Genomic DNA, 19,902 nt, shown 5'->3' on the forward strand with positions numbered 1-19,902 from the left:
TTAAATGGGTTTGGACCCCATTCAGGTAATTAACCTCTTTATTAATGTAGTGCTAATGAATAGAAATAGGCCTGTAGATGTTCCTCGTGAGAGGTTTTGGGAATTTGCAGGGCAGAAGTTAGGGGGCGGGGGATAAATACATTTGTGGCATGCTTAATTTTATGTTTGGCTTTGGGTAAAATGTTTTTTTCTTTGTCAATGGAGGTCAGAGCTGAGGAGAATTATTGTTGCATGAGCTGAAATATGGAAAAAAAGGACTGCTTGTGTGTCCAATGTAAAGTGACCTTATCCCTGCAAGAGGAAGCCCATTAACGGGTTTCTCTGGGAGCAATGTTGAATGTGAGAGTACTATGTTAGAAGGCCAAATGGAGAAACTGGGAGTGAGCCTCATTCCAGTTACACTCACTAAAATCAACTTTTCAGATTGATTACACTTTTACAGTGGCTTCATTGCAATATATTAACTTATAGAAACACATTTTAAGTATAACTGTACAATCACCTGTTTACTACCCAATCTCTTATCTCTTATAATTCGTAAGTACTTACTGTTTAATTGAATATAATCCGTTTTCATACCTTTTCGACTCTAGTTAGGATGTAGTTAGGGTTTACCTATTTTTTTTAAATCACAATTGCTCATTGAAACCAAAACATGGAAGACCTGAAATCTGGAAATGCATCTTAAAAACAACACTAATTCAGCTGGTAACATGAGCTATTTTCTGCCAAGTACTTCGCTAAAGCTGATTTAGCTGACGGAAACACAATACAAAACATTTGATTCGCAGTGTCGGAGAACCTATGGCCGGTACTTCTTCTACGCACACTATCTCAATAATTCACCATGCAGTCACAGTTGGGCCATGAAGAAGAGAAACTGTGGCGCTCGGGGAGGAAAGAACCTGATCCATCTCCTAACAAGGGAGAAGTGTGAATATGACAAAGCCTTCCCATCTGACACCTAAGCCAACAATCGGCCATCTGTCATCATTATAAGTGGGGTCTGATGTGCCGCACTTAAGAGGCACCCTGAATTTTTCATGCTCCACCACCAATTAAGCTGGACCAATTATCTTCTCAATTATTGAGTCAAATTTGGAAACCCAATCACTTATTCATAAATGGGTCACTGGTAAGGTTTCATCATCAAAGGTGATTTATTGAGCAAAAGTTGAAGGCCACACCCCCCACAGTGTATACCTACTCATTTATTCATTCATGAGCTAATGTTGTCCTTGCATCAGTTCAGTGCCGACGTCTTCACCTCTTTAGTGTAGATAGGTCTTTGGATATTCATATTCCTGGCCTGGGACAATAGAAACCTCTCCATACTCTATAACAGCTAATCCTCTCAACGCAAAAGTCACCTGTCTCAGGTGTGTTGAGGGAGAATGTCAGCTGAAACACTATCACCAAGATAGACGCTCCAAAAAAATGTTTCTTCCTCTTTTGTTCATTTGACAGGACTTAACACCACTTACAGCCTTTTTGACAGGTCCCGGAATTATTTTTCTCACCATTATGTTCTCGCCTTGTGGAAATTAAATCATGTGACAGGGGATTTGATGACACATAATATTCATTTTAACAAGGACTTGTTAAAATCTGCCGTATCTGGTGACTAATCCCAAAACTGGCACAATGAGGTTGAGATGAAGGTGTGGGTATTGCCTGGCGGGCCTTCGTTCTCCATTTCCTCATTTGTCTTCCACCTTCCTCTCTTCAGAACAAATTCACAACAGAGCTCCATGAAAGGGGTCAATCCCCAACGGGAGGCATGTGAACCTCGGCCAGTGCAGCAATTCTGCTGTGGTCCGCGACAGTTTTCATTGTAGGTACAAAGGGCAACAAAATGTCTCTTTCAGAACTTTTGTTTATCTTGGCAGCCAGGCAATGGTTTACAGTCACTCTAGAACTTGGTCAAAAATTGGTCAGTGGGAAAGAATCTAACCTATTGACTTCCACCTTGATGGTCCATTAACCTATTCTGATAGATCGTATTAACTCCTACATGATCACCAGTTAACACTGCTGGATTCTGTTTCCTGATAACATTCCTTTACACCTGGACCAGTACAGTGGTAATCATTGTAGGAGTCCTTCATCTATCCTGCAAGTGTCCTGGATTTTCATGAGCAAGAAGGACCAAAATATTATTCACGTATCGTATACTGACACAGACCTGCTTGTCTCAACTGACTTATTACACAATTTCTTGTGCGTTACAACCGTTTTCCATTTTGGGGATGAGACAAAATGCACAAAAATGTAATCAAATCTGCACCAAAATGACGGTACATATACAAGGGAAAATTCTGTGCCTGCTACTCATACCGTAGCATGATGGACAGTATTGCATTATGCACATAACAACGGCTCACATGCAGAGCTCGCTGTTGTAGCAGGCAGCATCTCCTGACCTGAGACAGCATTGCAGATCCTCTGACAGATTGGATAGAAGTGCCTATCCAATGGCCGCAACCCGCCAGCTGTGAAAAGGGTTGGCCCTTCCAAACGTGGCTGTATCGGTGCTCATGAGCGACAGCCGGCTTAATATTTGATGAGGGAGACTTCGGATGATCCAAAGGTTGGTCTCTTCACAGAGTCTGATGCAGGGAACACCCAGGTCCTGTGGTATTGTTGTCCCGCTCATGTTGGGCCCTTTGCTATTCATAGACTGAAGGATAGGGTTCTGCACTCCCCTCTCTGAGAGTTTCGCCGAAGAGACAAACACAATGAAGTCAGAATAACAAAAGATGGCTGTGCCCTTCTCATCACCACCACCTGAGATCCCCACTATAACATGATTGCTAGTGTGATGGACAAGGAGAATACACATCTGGTTTGGTGTTCATATTGTGCTACATGCATGCTTTTGTCTGTTGCAAATTGCAAAGCTTTACAAATGTGATATATGTGGTGTTGTGGAATTAACCACTTGAACCCTAGCTGACCTATTCTGGGCATGTCATAATAGGCGAACATTCAGCGAAAATAGCAGATCTACAAACTCGCAGCGCATCGTGAAGAAATTTGGTTTAGAGGGATAGACCCCTGGGCCACTCCGGTCGCCGAAGTATATAGGATTTAAATAGATAGATATCTTTTATTGATAGAACTTCAGTCTGACTCGGTACATATCTAGACAACAATATCAGTTTCTTTAAAAACAATAATTGTATGGAAATTACTTAAAATCTGAAAAGTGCTCCACAAATCTCAAAGCTCCAAAATAAAAACTCCTCACACACTGGGAGTGTTAATTTTGTGCAATTAGTGTGCTATAGTACTCTACCGACTTTATTTCATATTCTTTCTTTCTAGATAAACTTTTTTCTTATTCGCTATTTCTCCCACAGTTTATTTTTCCCAATTTCGTGCCATATGTCATAATGACCGGCTTCATCGGGAATAGACTGCTTGTACTTTGCGAGATTGGTTGCATAGTTTTATTGATATTGATTTATTAGTGCATAAAATTTCCCCATCCACTTTAATGTAAAAGTGAAAAAACTCTAATTCAAGTATTTTTTTCTCAGAAACCGTAAGAGCTAGAGTTACCAGATTTGGAGGGGAGGTTCATAGTTTATTGCCAAATTATTTAAACAAATATTACACCATTCAGCCTCATGGTGGCGCTATAACAGCCCACTTTACCTTTTGGCCTATAACTTTTGAACCCTAGGTCGTAAAATGAAAAAATCTTTACCCCTGGATTCCTTGGGTCATGACGCAACTCCCCTTATAGGCCACGCCCATTTGCGTCTGGATAGATTTTTTGATATTGATTTATTAGTGCATTAAATTTCCCCATCCACTTTAATGGGAATTGCAAAAACTCCCATTCAAGTATTTTTTTCTCGGAAACCGTAAGGGCTACAGTTACAAGACTTGGAGGGGAGGTTAATAGTTTATTGCAAAATTATTTAAAAAAGAATCACACCAGTCGGCCACATGGTGGCGCTATAACAGCCTAGAATAAAAAATCCCCTGGATTCCTTGGGTCACGACGCAACTCCCCATATAGGCCACGCCCATTTCCGTCAGGGTAGATTTTCCGCCATTTTTCTTCAAAACACACTTTTAGCTCCTCCTACAGATTTTGTCCAAATCTCACAGAAATCGGTACACATGATCTATGGACCCATGCGATAAACATATCCAAGCGGAATTTTGATAGTCTATACCGTTCGGCCGTAATTGTATTCCAAAGTTAGCGGGAGGGGCCCGTTTTACAAAAAAATCCTAAAATCGCGAACGAAACGTCCAATCAATCCCAAATTTGAATCACATGTCGAGGATGGTTTACTCAACGAATCCCCAAAAGCATTTCCACTTTGACCCATAGGGGGTGCCACAAATGCGCAAAATGTAACTGTTTGACACAAAAACATGATTTTTGGGGGGATCAGTTCTCTCAAAAAGAAAAGCAAGTGATCTCAGGAGTGACATGACAATGTCATTGGCCCGCTACATTTGTGGGAGGGGCCTGTTTCTTTAGTGGGAGGGGCCTATTTCCTCAAATCGAAACGGCACCCGTCACGAACGCGGGATCCGATCGGCACCGAATTCGAATCGCACGTCGCACGGCCTCCGACGGTATTCCTCCAGGCGTATCCCTCGAGTCCCGGCGGCCGCGGCCACGACCCGCGACCGGCGTCGGCGCAACCACACTTTGAAATTTCCCAGAATTGCGACACGTCTAGTTCACATTCATTTCAACTGCTGTTTGTGTCATGAGCACATCCACACGCACACAGAACACTAATATTACATGCCAATTGAGCGACGTGATTTCTTTTTTAAACAAGTTTGATTTTTCATTGCTGATAAAAGCACCAACCTGTATGAACGAGGCATCACCAATTAATAGTTTGTAAAATATTCACATACACATATTAAAACTATTCAAACATATTTCTTGTGTATGAGAATATGTTGGGTACTGTTTTTCACATTATTAGAATTTCCAGCATTTAAGGTGATTTGTTCCCCTGTCTTAACCCATTTAGATCTGAGGCCGATATTAAAAACACTTTTCTAAATCCTAAGTTTTCAGGTTTCAGTTTTTTATTCCCTTTTTTTTTTTGAGAATTCATGTTGCTATATACATAGCAACATTTAAAACGACACAGATGCTTTCCCGGCTTATGGTAAAGTTAAGTGTATGCCCGATCTACCGGCCTGTTAGTGGATTTATTTTAGTGACTAATTTAATGGATTTCCAGTGTTTCCCCTAGGATGAAGTTGCAGCAGCAGCTCTGAATAGGCCTATTTATCTCCCAGAATATGTATATGTCCTGAAAAACGATTTTTGCCCTAAAAATAAAATAAGAAGTCAGGGGTCTGAGATTGACAGGTGTTGCAGAATCACGGTGGCCCTGATGTGGACCACCTCCAGGCAAAACACTCTGCGTATGGGCAATACCGAATGAATGCAAGAACATTATGGATCTTTCGAATTGAGACCTGTGCATTTGAATTGACTGAGCTTTGGACAACAAGCAGCTGAAAGTGAGTCTTTCCACAGAAATGGTTACCAAGACGTAGTGTTTGTGTGGAAGAGTAGCAGTATATCAAGGGTGATGATAAGGGTATCTACTGAGCCAATACTGAGCTAATGTGTAGTGATAGTAATTCACCTGACCCCTGGAAGTAGAAGAAATATACAGTATCATATATCCTGCAGGTGTCTCACCCTGGCTCAGTGTGAATCCATGGGATTTAGCCCAGGTCTTTGAGCTGCACTTTTCTTCCTACCACCATTGGCGGCATGCCCAAAGGAATCAACAGCTCAAGCTTTTTTAAATGTCCATCAGGCCATCTATGAGGGAGTTTTTGGCAGGTTGGACAGAGACATTGAAACCGATCCTCCTTTTTTTTCCTTTTCCCTCGTTTTCTTTTCGTCTCTTAATCCATAAACCATCTCTAACCAGGCCCATCTGGTCACCTCTGCCTCTGTCTGTCCTCCCACCCTCTCCTCTGAGCTGACTGGGGAGGATGGATGGACTGAGTGTGGTGATCCCCACATTCTTTTTTCAGCCTTCTCTTTTGGCCTGTCCTTTTTTTCTCTCCTGTAACTGGCACTAACCCATGTCAAAAATGAGAATTAACAGCTTAAACTTGGGGAAAGTGAAAAATCAACTTTAATCAATTTCAGATCAATAACCTACTGAGAAGAAGAATGCCTGAGAATGGCCACTCAACTGTATAAAAGTTCCCGTCCGCGATTGGGCATGTCACTGTAGGATGCGGAGTGCTACTTTGGGTTCTTGCCGACCCAATTGACCAATTTGTAATTAAAGCTTTTGAGCTTTATTGACCAAACGGTGCGTATACGTGCACCAATATATAGGCATATGTGTAGCTGCAGGCTTTGCTGGGTCTGCTACTTGCTTTGCATTTAAATCAAAGTCCTTTCTCACTGTGCTGGGATTCTCTCTTGTGTTGTGTGTGTATAGCCCTGAGCCCAAGTATAGTAAGAAGTGGAGAGCATAATTAGACAGAAACAACTGCTCATCAATTAACCCTGGTAGAGGCTACCACTCCCATGAGTCACTTCCCCCATCTCTACCCACAGCAGTCTAAATTGAGTGAGAGTTCACAGAGAAACTAATAATCAGCTTACATTTGGCGAAAGTGAAGTATCGGCTTCCTCACAAACTGCATAGGAAAATTGTTAATGCAGTTCAGATCGATTGGTCAACCTATTGAAGAGAGAAATGGATGGAGGACAGCATTTTCTTCATTTTATTGTTTTCTATAGTAGGATATTTAAAAACACAAATAAACCAAATTGTTTATTTATCCCTATAATATATAGTGTGGTTGACTTTTTAAGCTTCAGACTTTTCAAATGATGGGGTTCTCATTTTATAACAGAACTCAGAACTCACAGGCTATACCTTTACATTCAATGTCATATTTTGTTCTGAACCTTTCACTGACTGGTGAATTACCAAGAAGATAAACTCTCCACCCTATTTTTAGTCTTGCTGTCAAAAGTAAACCGATCATACCCCAGTTATATAACCATAAAAATAATTAAAAAAAATCACAGTAAACACAGGACGGTTTGAAGGAGGGAATTCATGAGAGCAAACCTGAAAATGATAACATTGACACAGAAACCATTAGAGTTCACGAGCCGCCCACACACATGCAGCGGCACATAGCACGTCTTCAGGTGCCACTTATTTCTCTCGTCGTCTGCCCCCCCCCCCTCCTCCCTTTCTTCGCCCAGGAAACACTGCGAGGGGGAGGGCCGCTGCGTTCTCCTCAGCACCCTATCAGAAAAAGCCACAACACAAACAGCGGCGGCCGTATCAGGCCCCAGCTGCCGACATGTCTGCTCAGTGGCGTATTTATTTAAACCTGCCGCTGGCCTCGACGCTCCGACGCAGGCCTCGCCGGGGGCCTCCCTGGCTTGTTTGAGAATCCATTCACACCTGCGCATTAAATTACTGACACTAATGTTACTAGTAATGCTTGGAACGGCTCCCACTTTCGAACCCATAAACCTGCAGGAGCCGGGGAATACTGAACATGTTGGGGGTGGTGGAGGTGTGTGTGTGTGTGTGTGGGGGGGGGGGGTGCTCTCGTATGAATGACAGATTCAGACGTGATACAGGGGGTATTTTGTTAGATAAGCATAAACCTGTTTGGTCAGTGGTGTTGTTTTTGTCATTATATGGGGTATGACTGAACCCTATCACATGACATCATACGTATTATGTGAAGTGATCTGCAGCCAGCCAGGTTTATGTTTATTCTCATTGTCAGCATGTGAGAATGACATGAATATATGTGTGGAGAGGGGAATCTAGATATCCATTTAACCCAGGCGTCCCTATTTTGGGCATGTCATTATTTTCAAAGAATTTAAAAAGAAAATTCTCCCAAATTGTATATATTAAAAAAGCCAAAATAGCATATTTACAAGCTTATATTCATTGGCACGCATTCTGAGATTGTTTTGCTATTTGCAATTTTTGCTATTCGTTGTACAGCAAATATAGGGCTTAAGTGCTTAAATCACACAACTGCATGCTTATTCTGTGGGCTGACAGTAAAAGACGCTGTCCCCTTGGGGAGGGGGAGAGTGGGGGAAGGAGTTTGTGGGGGGAGGGGGAGGCTGACACATTGTTTGACTGTTACCTGGTTGCTAAGGACTCAATGGCTTTTGAACTTGAGAGGCGTGGAGGCATGAACACCTGTGCGACGACCCCCCCCCTCTCTCCAGGAGCGGCTGGATACCTTTCACCTCGTCTCACTCTGCAGCACTCACAGAGGGGCTGAGAAGAAAAGAACAGGGGCGCAGAGAAAGGAAAGTATCTGAGAGACGTCTCCCGAGCTGTCAGTCTGGGGTCAGAGGTGAAAGGTTGGCATGGTGGGGGCATGTCAGGTGTTAAGTGGAGCAGACAGGCCCACGAAGGGCTTGTTAAACGCTTACCTGGCGACCCGCTAACCTGCGGCCAGGTGGAGACACAAAGCCGTGGGCTCTGGTCCAGGATCATACACAAACAGGAAGGCGTTCAAAAGGCAAAGAGGAAACACACCTGAAATGGAGAGATGTGTTATTATTACAACGACTGCGATTGCCTTGAAAATGGAAAACGTGGCCTGGACCGCTGGCGTAGCGGTCCAGGCACCTAGGCTCCAAAGTAGCCTGACAGCACGTCGCGGGTTCGAGTCCCGATCTCGACGTCCTTTGCTGCATGTCACTCACCATCTCTCTCCCTATTTCCTGTCAGACTACTATCCTATCAATAAAGGCATAAAAAGCAAAAAAGAAAAGAAAGAAAAAAAAATGAAAATGGAAAACGTTCGAGAAACACATTCAGGGGGTACCTACTGTAGGCGACAAAGAGAAATTGATCTAAATTGTACTTTATGATGTCAAGCTTAAAATGGGGTGCATACTACTCATCCCATTTTAACATCAATAGCATATCAATCATCAATATTGTGTTTTTTATTGTATATTTTATTTAACTTAACTAAGCCCCATATACTTTGTCATACAACAATAACTATCTAAAGATGTGAGCTTGTAGATCTGCTATATTCGCTAATTTGTTTTTATTTTAGAAAATTGGCACCTACTGTATAATGAAATGCCCAAAAGAGGTTGAAAGTGTTTAATTTAACATAAAATATAGCATGTAATGAAAGCTTAATGGCTGAACTAAACTTGTCTGACACTGCTAATTAACTGCTGATCAGCCTTTTGGATAAGTAACAAAGCATCTACACTCCAGTTTCATAATCCCTTTCCTTATCATACTGAGACCAGTGCTAGTTTAAATCACAAAGGAATTACATTTAAAGGTTAACCGCGGCATCATTGCACTAATCTGTGACATGCGATCGTCCGTACGTCTAGCCGTCAATTTAATTAGAATGTCGATTAGAACAGCCTCATGTGGACCTTACGGTTTTCTGTTCTGAGATGTGGACATCCGAGCATCTCACAAATACTCATGATTGGACAACAGCTTATTTGGTTATGAATTATGATGTCAAGTTTCTCTAAGCCGAGTGAAAAGGCTGTAGACATACCGACCCTCTGAAGTATGACGGCCCTCCAAGGGGATCTTCCCCCGGTGAGGTGTGTCCTGTTGTGGACGCTTTGTGTGAACGTGGCATTGAGCTGTCTGTCCAGCTGTCCATTACTTATTGATGCCGGCGTCACAATGTCTCTATTGTCCCGCCGGCACAGCATGGAAACGCACACTGTGCAAGTGAGAAGGTAACACTTTGCTCCAAGTCTGGTGGTTTGTGTCCGTGTGACCGTGTCGTTCACTGCACCGGGGAGCCTCTGGACGGGTGAACGGGGAAGTGATGACAACACACAGCGTATTATGCTTCCATTTGTGGAAAAACTCTCTGGTGAAAATTTCATTCAGCCCTGAATTTGGTGCTAGTTGATCACAAAATTAATAGTGAAAATATCAGAATGTAAATTACTTGGCAGAACGAATACATAAAGCCCTCAAAACGTGATTGTGACATTTTCCGCAACTTGCAAATTAGCTAACTTGATCATAACATTTATTTTTTACTGTTCCCACTTGATTAAAATTGTTAAACAGCAAGAGGAAAAGTATTTAAAGTCAATTTATTTCGATCACAACTAACATTATTTCATTATCCTGAAGCCATCTAACTGGTATTGCATGCAACAAAATATTTGTTGATGATAATGGAAAATCATTGTCTGGGCTTTTCTTTTTAAAAGAGATGGAGAAGAAGAAGAAAAATGACATAGTGTGTAAGTCCACCAAGCAATTTATATATACAAGTAGCTAAGTAGAGAGAAACGCATCAGGAAAATCCACCAACAAATCCATTAACAAAGAGGCGCTACGTGACAATAAATAAATAAATAAATCGGAACAAATAATACAGAACGTGACACAAGTCTTTGACATTCTCCTTTCTGACGGTGTGCCTCTCCTGTTTTCAAATCCTGTGTCACCCAGGTGTTCTACCGACCAGCATCAGAGAGCTGTTCAGTTACACAGGGGCCCAGGTGAGCCCCAGAGGTTCTCTCTCTCTCTCTCTCTCTCTCTCCCCCCCTATCTGCCCCCCCCCCCCCCCCCCTAAATATTACCAAGAGTAAAATCTGTACTCAGGGGGTTTGGCTAAGTAAGCATCCATTGTTCAAGTGATTGTGGCCTCACTCTTTAAGTTCTTCGAACCAGGAAATGGTTAAACGGGGCTAATTAGCTGGTATTCCCTGCAGTCCAAGGCTCTGGCAGCTCTTCTGTGTGGTTGATCTGACAGGAGTCATGCCCTCTGGGGTCTCCATGTATCAATTATGGAGCCTTTCACCGTGCCATTTTGGAAACATTAGACAAACTCAATCCCTGCTTTGGCCTTCAGTGGTCACATAACTTTATCTTGGCGTTAAAATCAGGCAAGTGCCGCTGTGGTTTGTTTAAGGGTGCTGTTGGACTCTACTTTGGGGTGAAGTTAATTGTAATTTCTTTTGCACAGATATTAACAAAATAAACAGTAGAAAACAATGATGAAAGTTCTGTGATGATCAATTACAAATCTGATTTGTCAGTCCACCAGAGGTCAGTCCACCATCCCCACCTGTTTAGGCCTACTTTGTCATACGGTGTCCTGCGCTGGTGTTTTGGCCACGGGACACCGTCATTCGAGTGTTAGTCAGGCTTTACCCAGAAATGTCATTTACACACATGCATACCAGGACAGGGAAAGAAGACAGAGAAAAACAAACCTAGCTTTTGTCTTCGCCGACCCTCTGAGGGGTGATTTAGACCAGAGAGGTTCAGATGTGTTCATGTAGGCGTTAAAGATCCCACGTGCATACCCAGTGCTGTCCTGTGATTGAATCCAGTCTGTCTCCACTACCCTCTATCTGAATCCCCCCCCCCCAAAAAAAATATCGGAAATAGCAGATCTACAAGCTCGCAACAAAGTATAAAGTATTTTATTTATATATATATTTTTTAAATGTTTGAAAAATAGGGATGCCAGGTTGAAAGGGTTAAAAGGGAAAGAAGAATGTGAGCTAGCCTACAGGTACTTGGTGGAGACTTGTTACCTGTAAAGGCAGTTTTTTATGAGACTCTGGGATGGTACTGCTGGTAATCACACTATAGACAACCCTCCTCCACCCCTAGGACCCCATATCTGCTTCATGGAGAGTGGCCATACTCCCCCTGCTGCCTCTCCACTATGAACACAGCGCCCCCTGGCTGTCTCTAATCTTCAAGTCATGTTAACAGCAGGGTACATAGAGCAGTGTGGGTATCAGGGTGAGGGGGGCACTTTCAATTCACTTGATTCAAGTTCTGTAATTCACACAGTAACAAAAGTGACTTTGTTGTCAGTGTAGACTGGTATTTTGCATTGGCAAAACGATTCCTAGTGTTTGGACAGTAAATCAAATTCACTCCAAATCGGATGAATGGAAATTTGCCCGTTTAACATGTGCACAGATGCATATTATGTAAACAATTTTGTCAAAGGTTTTCATATATAAAATAGATCTCCTAATCTTGATTTATTTCTATGTTTCTTACTATTGAAGTTCATTAATCTGTTAAGGAAAATATAGTTCTTAATATCAAACATTATTTTAGCCATATGAGCATGGGTTGAAGTAGACTTACTTTAAAAGCACAATTCACATGGTTATGATAGACGTTGAATCTCAATAGTTTGTTTGTGAATTGGATATAAAAACTTTCCATAGTAACGTATTGTACTCATATTGTATTTTGGAAAAAACTACTTCATTGATGTACTTGAAATTGAATTGACCCATACATATATATATAAAATAATAAAGCATCATTTATTTTTGGCATTAAAAAAGACGTTGTGCCGAAGTTATTCCGATTTTAATTTATCCGGAAGAAAAAAACTGTCTCACATTAAAATCCAAGACAAACAAGAGCCAGAGACATGTGTCAGCCTTTTGCCAATTATCATTAATAAGAGCCGTCTTTTGAGGGAGAGGCTTAAGAACCAAAACACTCCGTACTTCTCCTCAGCGACTAAATTAACTTGTCATTGGAGCGTCTGCCTAAATCCTATGCGCTTATGGGAACAAAAAAAAAGGCCATCTTTAGTTCAGAGTGCCGCGTAACATTCAATTACAATTTAACAGACTGGTCGCTATTAGTCGGTGTTCATTTCATGGCTGGAAGCAAGAGGTCGCGACCCCGTCCTCTGTAAGTCTGTGACAGGTGCTTGTTAGACATGATTTTTTTTAAAGTACAACCAAACATCAAGATTCAATACAAAACACACCTGGCACACGCAATCTTAACCTCATCCCTTGCTCTCTCACACACACACACACACACACACACACACACACACACACACACACACACACACACACACACACACACACACACACACACACACACACACACACACACACACACACACACACACACACACACACACACACACACACACAGAGAGAAACAGACACACGACACAGGCACACGTGCACGTGCATGCACACTTACATGCACACACATTGGAGTGGAAATTCAAGCTGACAGTCAACATTTCAAATAAATATATTTCTCCATCTTTTTGTTTTAAGATATTAAAGTAATTTCTATAATTGTTTGAAACAAGTCCACTTTTCCTAATTCCCATCTGTGTCCTTGACAACGGGGTCACAGCCGAGCCCCTCTCTTGGCAGCTGTGCCAGATGGTGAAGACGAGAGGAGGGAAAACAGAAAAAAGAAAGAAAGAAAGAAGATCACTGTTGATGTCAATGTGTAGAAGTAGCGTAATTATCTTACCTTTGGACTTGGCTTTACCTGTCCAGTGCTTTATATCAGACAAAGCAACACCTTTAGCCAACCTGGCCCTATTTTGGGCATGTCATAGGCGACCAATTTAAAATGTGTAAAATAAAATACAAAAATAGTGAAAATAGCCAATCTATGAGCCCACAATACTAGACCGGCTATTTTTGAGACAAACTGTCATATGACAACGGTGGCAAAGATGTGTGGCGGTTGGGAAGACGGCTGGAAGAAAATCCTACCTGTTTAAAAATCATTTGAACTCCTAATTGTGCAAATCATGGTTGTTAGGGAAGGAGGCCTTGTCTACACGTAATAGAATAAGACAACTGTCCTCATCAGCTTTGGACTGGCAAACATAAAGTGCAAATACACTGATAAATAGATCAATGGAAGTCTAAGAAAAAGAAAGGAGTTACTCATTTCCGCCTGTAGAAGAAAGGAGTTGTTGTCTGTTCTCCTATAGCCTCTCCTCTCCTTCTCCTCTGTTCTCCTATAGCCTTGCGACCCGTTTGACCCCTCCATCTTTAGATCTAAGATTTAGATTTAGCTTGATTGGAACATCTGACACAAAGACACTGTTATGCAAGGGAAAGAAATACTACTGTTACTCGCAATTAGCATCGCTTTGCTTTGAACTGGTTGGGTTGCGGTGGAGACGATTTTTTTGTCCCCATGACAAGATATTACGCAACTTTTTAGTTGCATTATAGATTGCTTTTTTCCACGTCTCAAGGGCCGTTCACACTGAGCACTATAACTATAACTATAAAACTATAGTTCTAAGTCGTTCTAAGTGAAGTGGATGGCAGAGTACACACCAACTATAAAAAAAGTGAACGATATAGTTATAGTTATTGTAATAGTTATAGTTCTTAGTGTGAATGCCACTTTACATAGAGGTCTTCTTATTGGCAAACTTAGGCTATAGTCAATATAATAATTGACAATACTGTAGTGAAAACCCAGACCTGTATCATTTAAATAATTGAAAGCTGCCATTGTGGAATATCTTTTGTGTGTGTGTGTGTGTGTGTGTGTGTGTGTGTGTGTGTGTGTGTGTGTGTGTGTGTGTGTGTGTGTGTGTGTGTGTGTGTGTGTGTGTGTGTGTGTGTGTGTGTGTGTGTGTGTGTGTGTGTGTGTGTGTGTGTGTGTGTGTGTGTGTGTGTGTGTGTGTGTGGGGGGGGTATTCCTGGCTCGTCTTTCTTACTGCCCTGGGTGAAGGTGCCATGGTCTTTGTAAGGCACCAGCACTTGGGGGCCTAACAAGAATAGGACGATAATGGTGTAAGTAGGTGTCAGAAAATATTCCATAAATAAACATTGTGCAGCTAACTCGAAACATTCGGCATACACGCCCGTTAAATTGGCTCCTTAAAACAACACCGATGCCGTTTGAGTGAAGTCCACGGGCGAGGGAAAGCAGAATGGTGTGCTCTCTCCCTCTCTCCAGTGACAAAGCACTTGAAAGGTAACATAATAGGGGCAAGCTCGCAGATATAGAGCAGACTACACTGCGGTATACGTAAGGCGTTTTTCAACCATTCTCTTTGTCAGCGTCCTCTCACCCAGCGCTAAGAGCTAAACCTGGTTCTTATCTCGCGGAGAGTCAAATGTAACCAAACAAGTGCGGGGGAAAAAGTGGGCACCGGTCTGCACGTGCTCGGTCCCAATAGAGGCTTGAAAAATAAGCAGGCGCTGGGCTGACGACATCCTGGGCCCCGCTGGGCATTCCTCAACAGGCCGAACCGCTCCTGCTACGACTTTGGTGTCAGACTTAGTAAGATGAGCCTATAGAAACATTTGGCTGTTCCTGCTTGGTTTTGTATGCATTTCACAAAAAAATGTATCTACAATAACGGTAGTTTTAATATACTTTTTTTTTAAAATACATATTTTCAAGGTGATAGTTCTCGGAATGCATATGAAAGGAGACCTTAGTCTCTTTTGCCCTCTTTTTCACACACACACACACACACACACACACACAAACACTTTGTCTCTCTCTCACGCACGCTTGCACACGTCAACGCTGCAACTTGTCACAGTTCATTATGGAAGCAATCAGCCAATGTCCTCTCCTCAGCACCTGGCAGAATGCTGCTCCATTCATTGCCACCTCTTCTTTACTTGTAGACCTGTCCCTATTATTAGTGTTAACACAAGGCCAAAGGACATGAGGGGAAACAGGCCTGGCAGCGGTTAAAAAGCCCAAATGTCAGTACACGACATGTTGCCAGCTGCCGGCAGCTTTGATATGCTTGGGTGGATGATGCTTATTTGATCGTTTCATTAGAGAATTTGGTCTAGGTGTCAAAGAGGTTCCCTATGTCTGTGCTGGAGCTATTAGGCTCAATTATAGCTGCCAGGAGGAGGGAGAACTGAGCTGGCTCTGTGCACAGCATTCAGAGTGGCCTTAAAGAGCTACTGGGAGAAGTCACAGAAATTGCTATTCATAAGGCCTAATGGCTTATGAATTAAGTTTTCCTTCTAATTATTCATAATCACACATACCTGTACACAGCGCACGCTTGCTGAAAAACATATTTCTCACATATTTGCACGAAATGTGATAACTAACAGGATTTCATCGTCTGCTCAGATTGACTGTTCTCTTATTATTGGTAAAACTTTGTGTTAATCTTTTATATAACTTTCAGTTAAATCGATTTTTCCATTAAGACTTTGTTTGCACCAAAACAACAATATATAAACAAAACAACAGATATATTTTTTATAAATTAAAACTAATGTAAATAATGGTGTACATACTGCAGTAATTTATTTGACCCTAGAGGATTTTACCATGCAGGATAAATACTCTCCATAATTAATCCTATATATAATACTTGTGCCACAGAGGAATGTCAGTCAGGGCCATATTACCATTTCAAATGTCGATTTCCAAAATTGCCCAAATGACGTATGTGCACATACGTGCAAAAAGATTTTTTGGGGGGACCACTTACAGATTAGATGTAATAGACATGCCGGGAAATGTGTAGCCGAAGGAATGTCCACCACATGTTCAAAAATAAATAGGCCTGTGAGAATTGAAACAAGCGCCCATAAGGTTAATCAAACCTAATTTCTTCATGCATTCTCTGCTTCGGTTCGCCAGCATTTTCCCTGTCATGTTATTATTCTGGCTTTTTGCTGGGGAACAGTAATCCAGCCATAACTAGGCCCTGCCACACTCAATTAACTGCGATAGGACATAGAGCAGTATGAATGTATATCTATTTCTCACCTTTTTTGCATAACACTTAGCATTTCAACAACTACATTCTGTGTGTGTGTGTGTGTGTGTGTGTGTGTGTGTGTGTGTGTGTGTGTGTGTGTGTGTGTGTGTGTGTGTGTGTGTGTGTGTGTGTGTGTGTGTGTGTGTGTGTGTGTGTGTGTGTGTGTGTGTGTGTGTGTGTGTGTGTGTGTGTGTGTGTGTGTGTGTGTGTGTGTGTGTGTGTGGAATTAACTAATTAGAAAATGGGAGGGGAGGAGGATTTGGTATGGCTTCCAATTACAGAAAAATACTTTTCTGCTTATGTTGTATTTCTGTGGTTAGTGTGGCGGCGTAGGAATTCTCTTCCTCTGGAACCGCATGCCCTAATGTGATTAATTGACCAGGCAGAACAAAAGGAATAAGAGGTTAAGAAAAGAAGAGAGAAGTCGACCTCCCATTTTTTCCTCTTGGTTTTTGCAGCACTCAGGGTGGCGTCTCTGGCGTGGCATTGGCCCAGAGCAGGAGAGAGGAGTGTTAAACCTCTCAGACTGTGAGGGGGAGAAATGACAGGACTCCCTCAAACCCCCCTCTGTTCATCTAATGGACTCCACCGTCGTCACAGTGAGGAGAGAAACATCATAAGTTCATATTGCCCCACATGAGACTTCTACCTCCCCCTTCTCCCCACTTTAGCGGTGCGCCCTTTCAGATTCCTCAATGGCTCCGTCTCTTTTACCAGAAAGAATCAGAGTCCTATCAGTGAAATCAAAGGCGATTACACAGCTCACTAGTCATTTAGGATTTCTGCGGCCGTGGTAAGTATGCAACGCAGGCCGCAGCCCCAAAGTCTCTGTTTATTCAGTGAAAGTGCTCTGTAATTTATTTAAAATAATCTATTTTAACAAATAAAGAGGTCATTGAGTGAGCGCATTGCTGCAGGCGCACATTTAAATACCTCTTTAAGAGCTTGACTGGCTGACAGGCTGCCGAGCTGGCTGGACTTGGTGGACACAGGGGCCAGGCCTCCTGCTCTGAACAAAGTGATTCACCAAAATCGGAGAAGTCTGATCGCTTGGCTAACCGGGGGCTTCCTCACAGGCCACTTGCTGATTTCTGGTGGAAACTGAACATTGATCACTAAACCCCAACCCCCACCTCCCCTTTTCAAATTGGAGATGGAGATGTTTGATTCAGGCCCAGAGGGCTTGTTTGAAGAAGGAGGAGGGCTCCGGCCCTCTTGTGGACGTTTCGCGGCCGGGGTAAATATGACGGATGGGGTTACAAGGAAACCCTCTCAGCGATTTTGAAGGGCCTAAAATAGAGGTTGTTTTTCCTGCATACCAGTGCATCTCCCCACTTGCTTTCTGTGGTAATGTCAGGAGCTCAGGTGCTCTCTATCTAACGTTATGTCTGTCTGTCTGATGGGATGTGACTGCACCGCAGCCCTGGACGCATCAAAGCACGTCCAAGAGGGGGAGGCCAGTGCAACTGTAAGAGGCCTAGTCATATAAATGGAGCCAAAGTACTTTGCTTTATTTGGACTTGTTTGCGCTTATTTATTTGTTCACCACACAGCTTCATACTTGGCAACTTGCAGCGCACAGTTTTTCCCCTCAATTTAAATACCTACAGTATGTGAGTTGTTGATGCTAGGTTATAAAACAACTTATTTCCATCATTAAATATTATATATTATGTTTTTCTGCTGTTTTGCCAACAATAGTTGCATCAGTGTCTCCATAAAACATGTTTCTGGAGTTGCTAGTGGCTAAAAATTTCCACACCATATCTTGGCAAAACCATTTTTTTTTGTGGCACAGTGACTGAGCCAACCCACCAAGAAATCACATGGGCTACATTCTGTAAATGTGTGAGGTTCAAGGGCTAACAAACTGGCTACTTTCTGAGGCTGTGCTCTGAGGGGATTGAAGAAGACTGACATTTGACCAAACCTTTCTACAAAAACATCAGTGGACCATGACTGGCATCTGAGGCTATAAGTGGTTGGTGTGTAGCGAGCCCTGCTCTATTCTGGCCAAAGAAAACCCAGTTTAGTGTAACCACGATTTCCTAGACTAACCCTAAGTTGAGGGGAGACGAGAGAGAATGGGATAGACATGGCTCAATATATTGTCATTCCTGTGTTTTGCCAATGTATATGGATTTAATTCTAATGTCATTGTACAACAAATAGGCGTATATTATCTCTTGCGCAAACACAACAATGTTTTTCCTGAGGCTTCCTTCATTGTCACTCATCTTTTGTTTTGTGAAAGTTTGCCCTCCACCAATCTTGACAGATTATATCCGTCTTCTCTGCTGAACAGTGAATGGTACTGTCTGTATTGAGCTGACACTGTGGTTAGGGTCAGCGAGTTAGGGCTAGGCTGACGGATTACTTTACTAATGATTTTGGCCTGAGAGTGAGCTTGTTTTAAAAGGCAGACATTCGGGCAGTCAGTTTGAGTTTCATACCATGTTATGGATTGGTGAGGTCGTGTGTAGAGCTCCTCTTCAACGGCCAAGCTCGACGCTTGATTATTTAATGTTCTTGTTTTACAAACCGGCCTTAATCTGCAGAGCAAAGAAACAAGAAATTCAATCGCCGCAGCTAATTTTAAAGACTCCGAGTCGGTTGAGTTGTTTTTTGTTTTTTTTCACAACGTGCAGGCCCAACGGTAGATGCTTTCACTTATAAAGTCGGCGCGGTTGGCTGTAAAATAATATTCCGATTCAGATTTGAGATGTTTGCATGTACTGTACCGCCAGTGAAGGATGTCCCTCATGATTGAGCCCACCCAGACTGTTGAGGGAGCATGCCCTCAACCTCCCGTCGTCGAGGGCAACAAGGTCCTGGGGTCCACATATCAAGCAGGACTGTCACTCACAGCAGGGGAGGAAGGGCTCTGTCTTAGGGTCAACACTTATGTTCTCCAGCTAAGAAAGCAAGACCCTGTCCCTATGAAGACAGGCAGGAGTTCAACATAGCATCCATTGTGTTGCATCTACAAAGACAAGACTATAGGAGAGAGAGCTCAGTACATGAGCAGACGGGATGTGAAAATCAACAGCAAAAGTCCTCAAATGCAGCCAATATGTTTTATCTTGAAGGGAAGGGAATGTAACTCACTATTTGCCTTATTAGATGTCCATGTTTGGTTATTTTAGGTGTTAAAGTTGTAAATTATAGCCTACACAATATCAAATATTGAAGGTTTCCTAGGTCAGTGGTTCTCAAACTTTTCAGTCTGTGACCCCCCAAAGTAATCATAGAGTTCCACAGATAAATATTGTGAAAATAGCCGATGCTCATGCTCACAACCACTCGCAAAGCGAAGCGTTGTGAGCATGTGGATCATGTGGATCAGCT

The sequence above is a fragment of the Gymnoscopelus braueri genome (genome assembly GCF_963280865.1).
Source record: "Gymnoscopelus braueri genome assembly, chromosome: 20".
NCBI lineage: Eukaryota > Metazoa > Chordata > Actinopteri > Myctophiformes > Myctophidae > Gymnoscopelus > Gymnoscopelus braueri.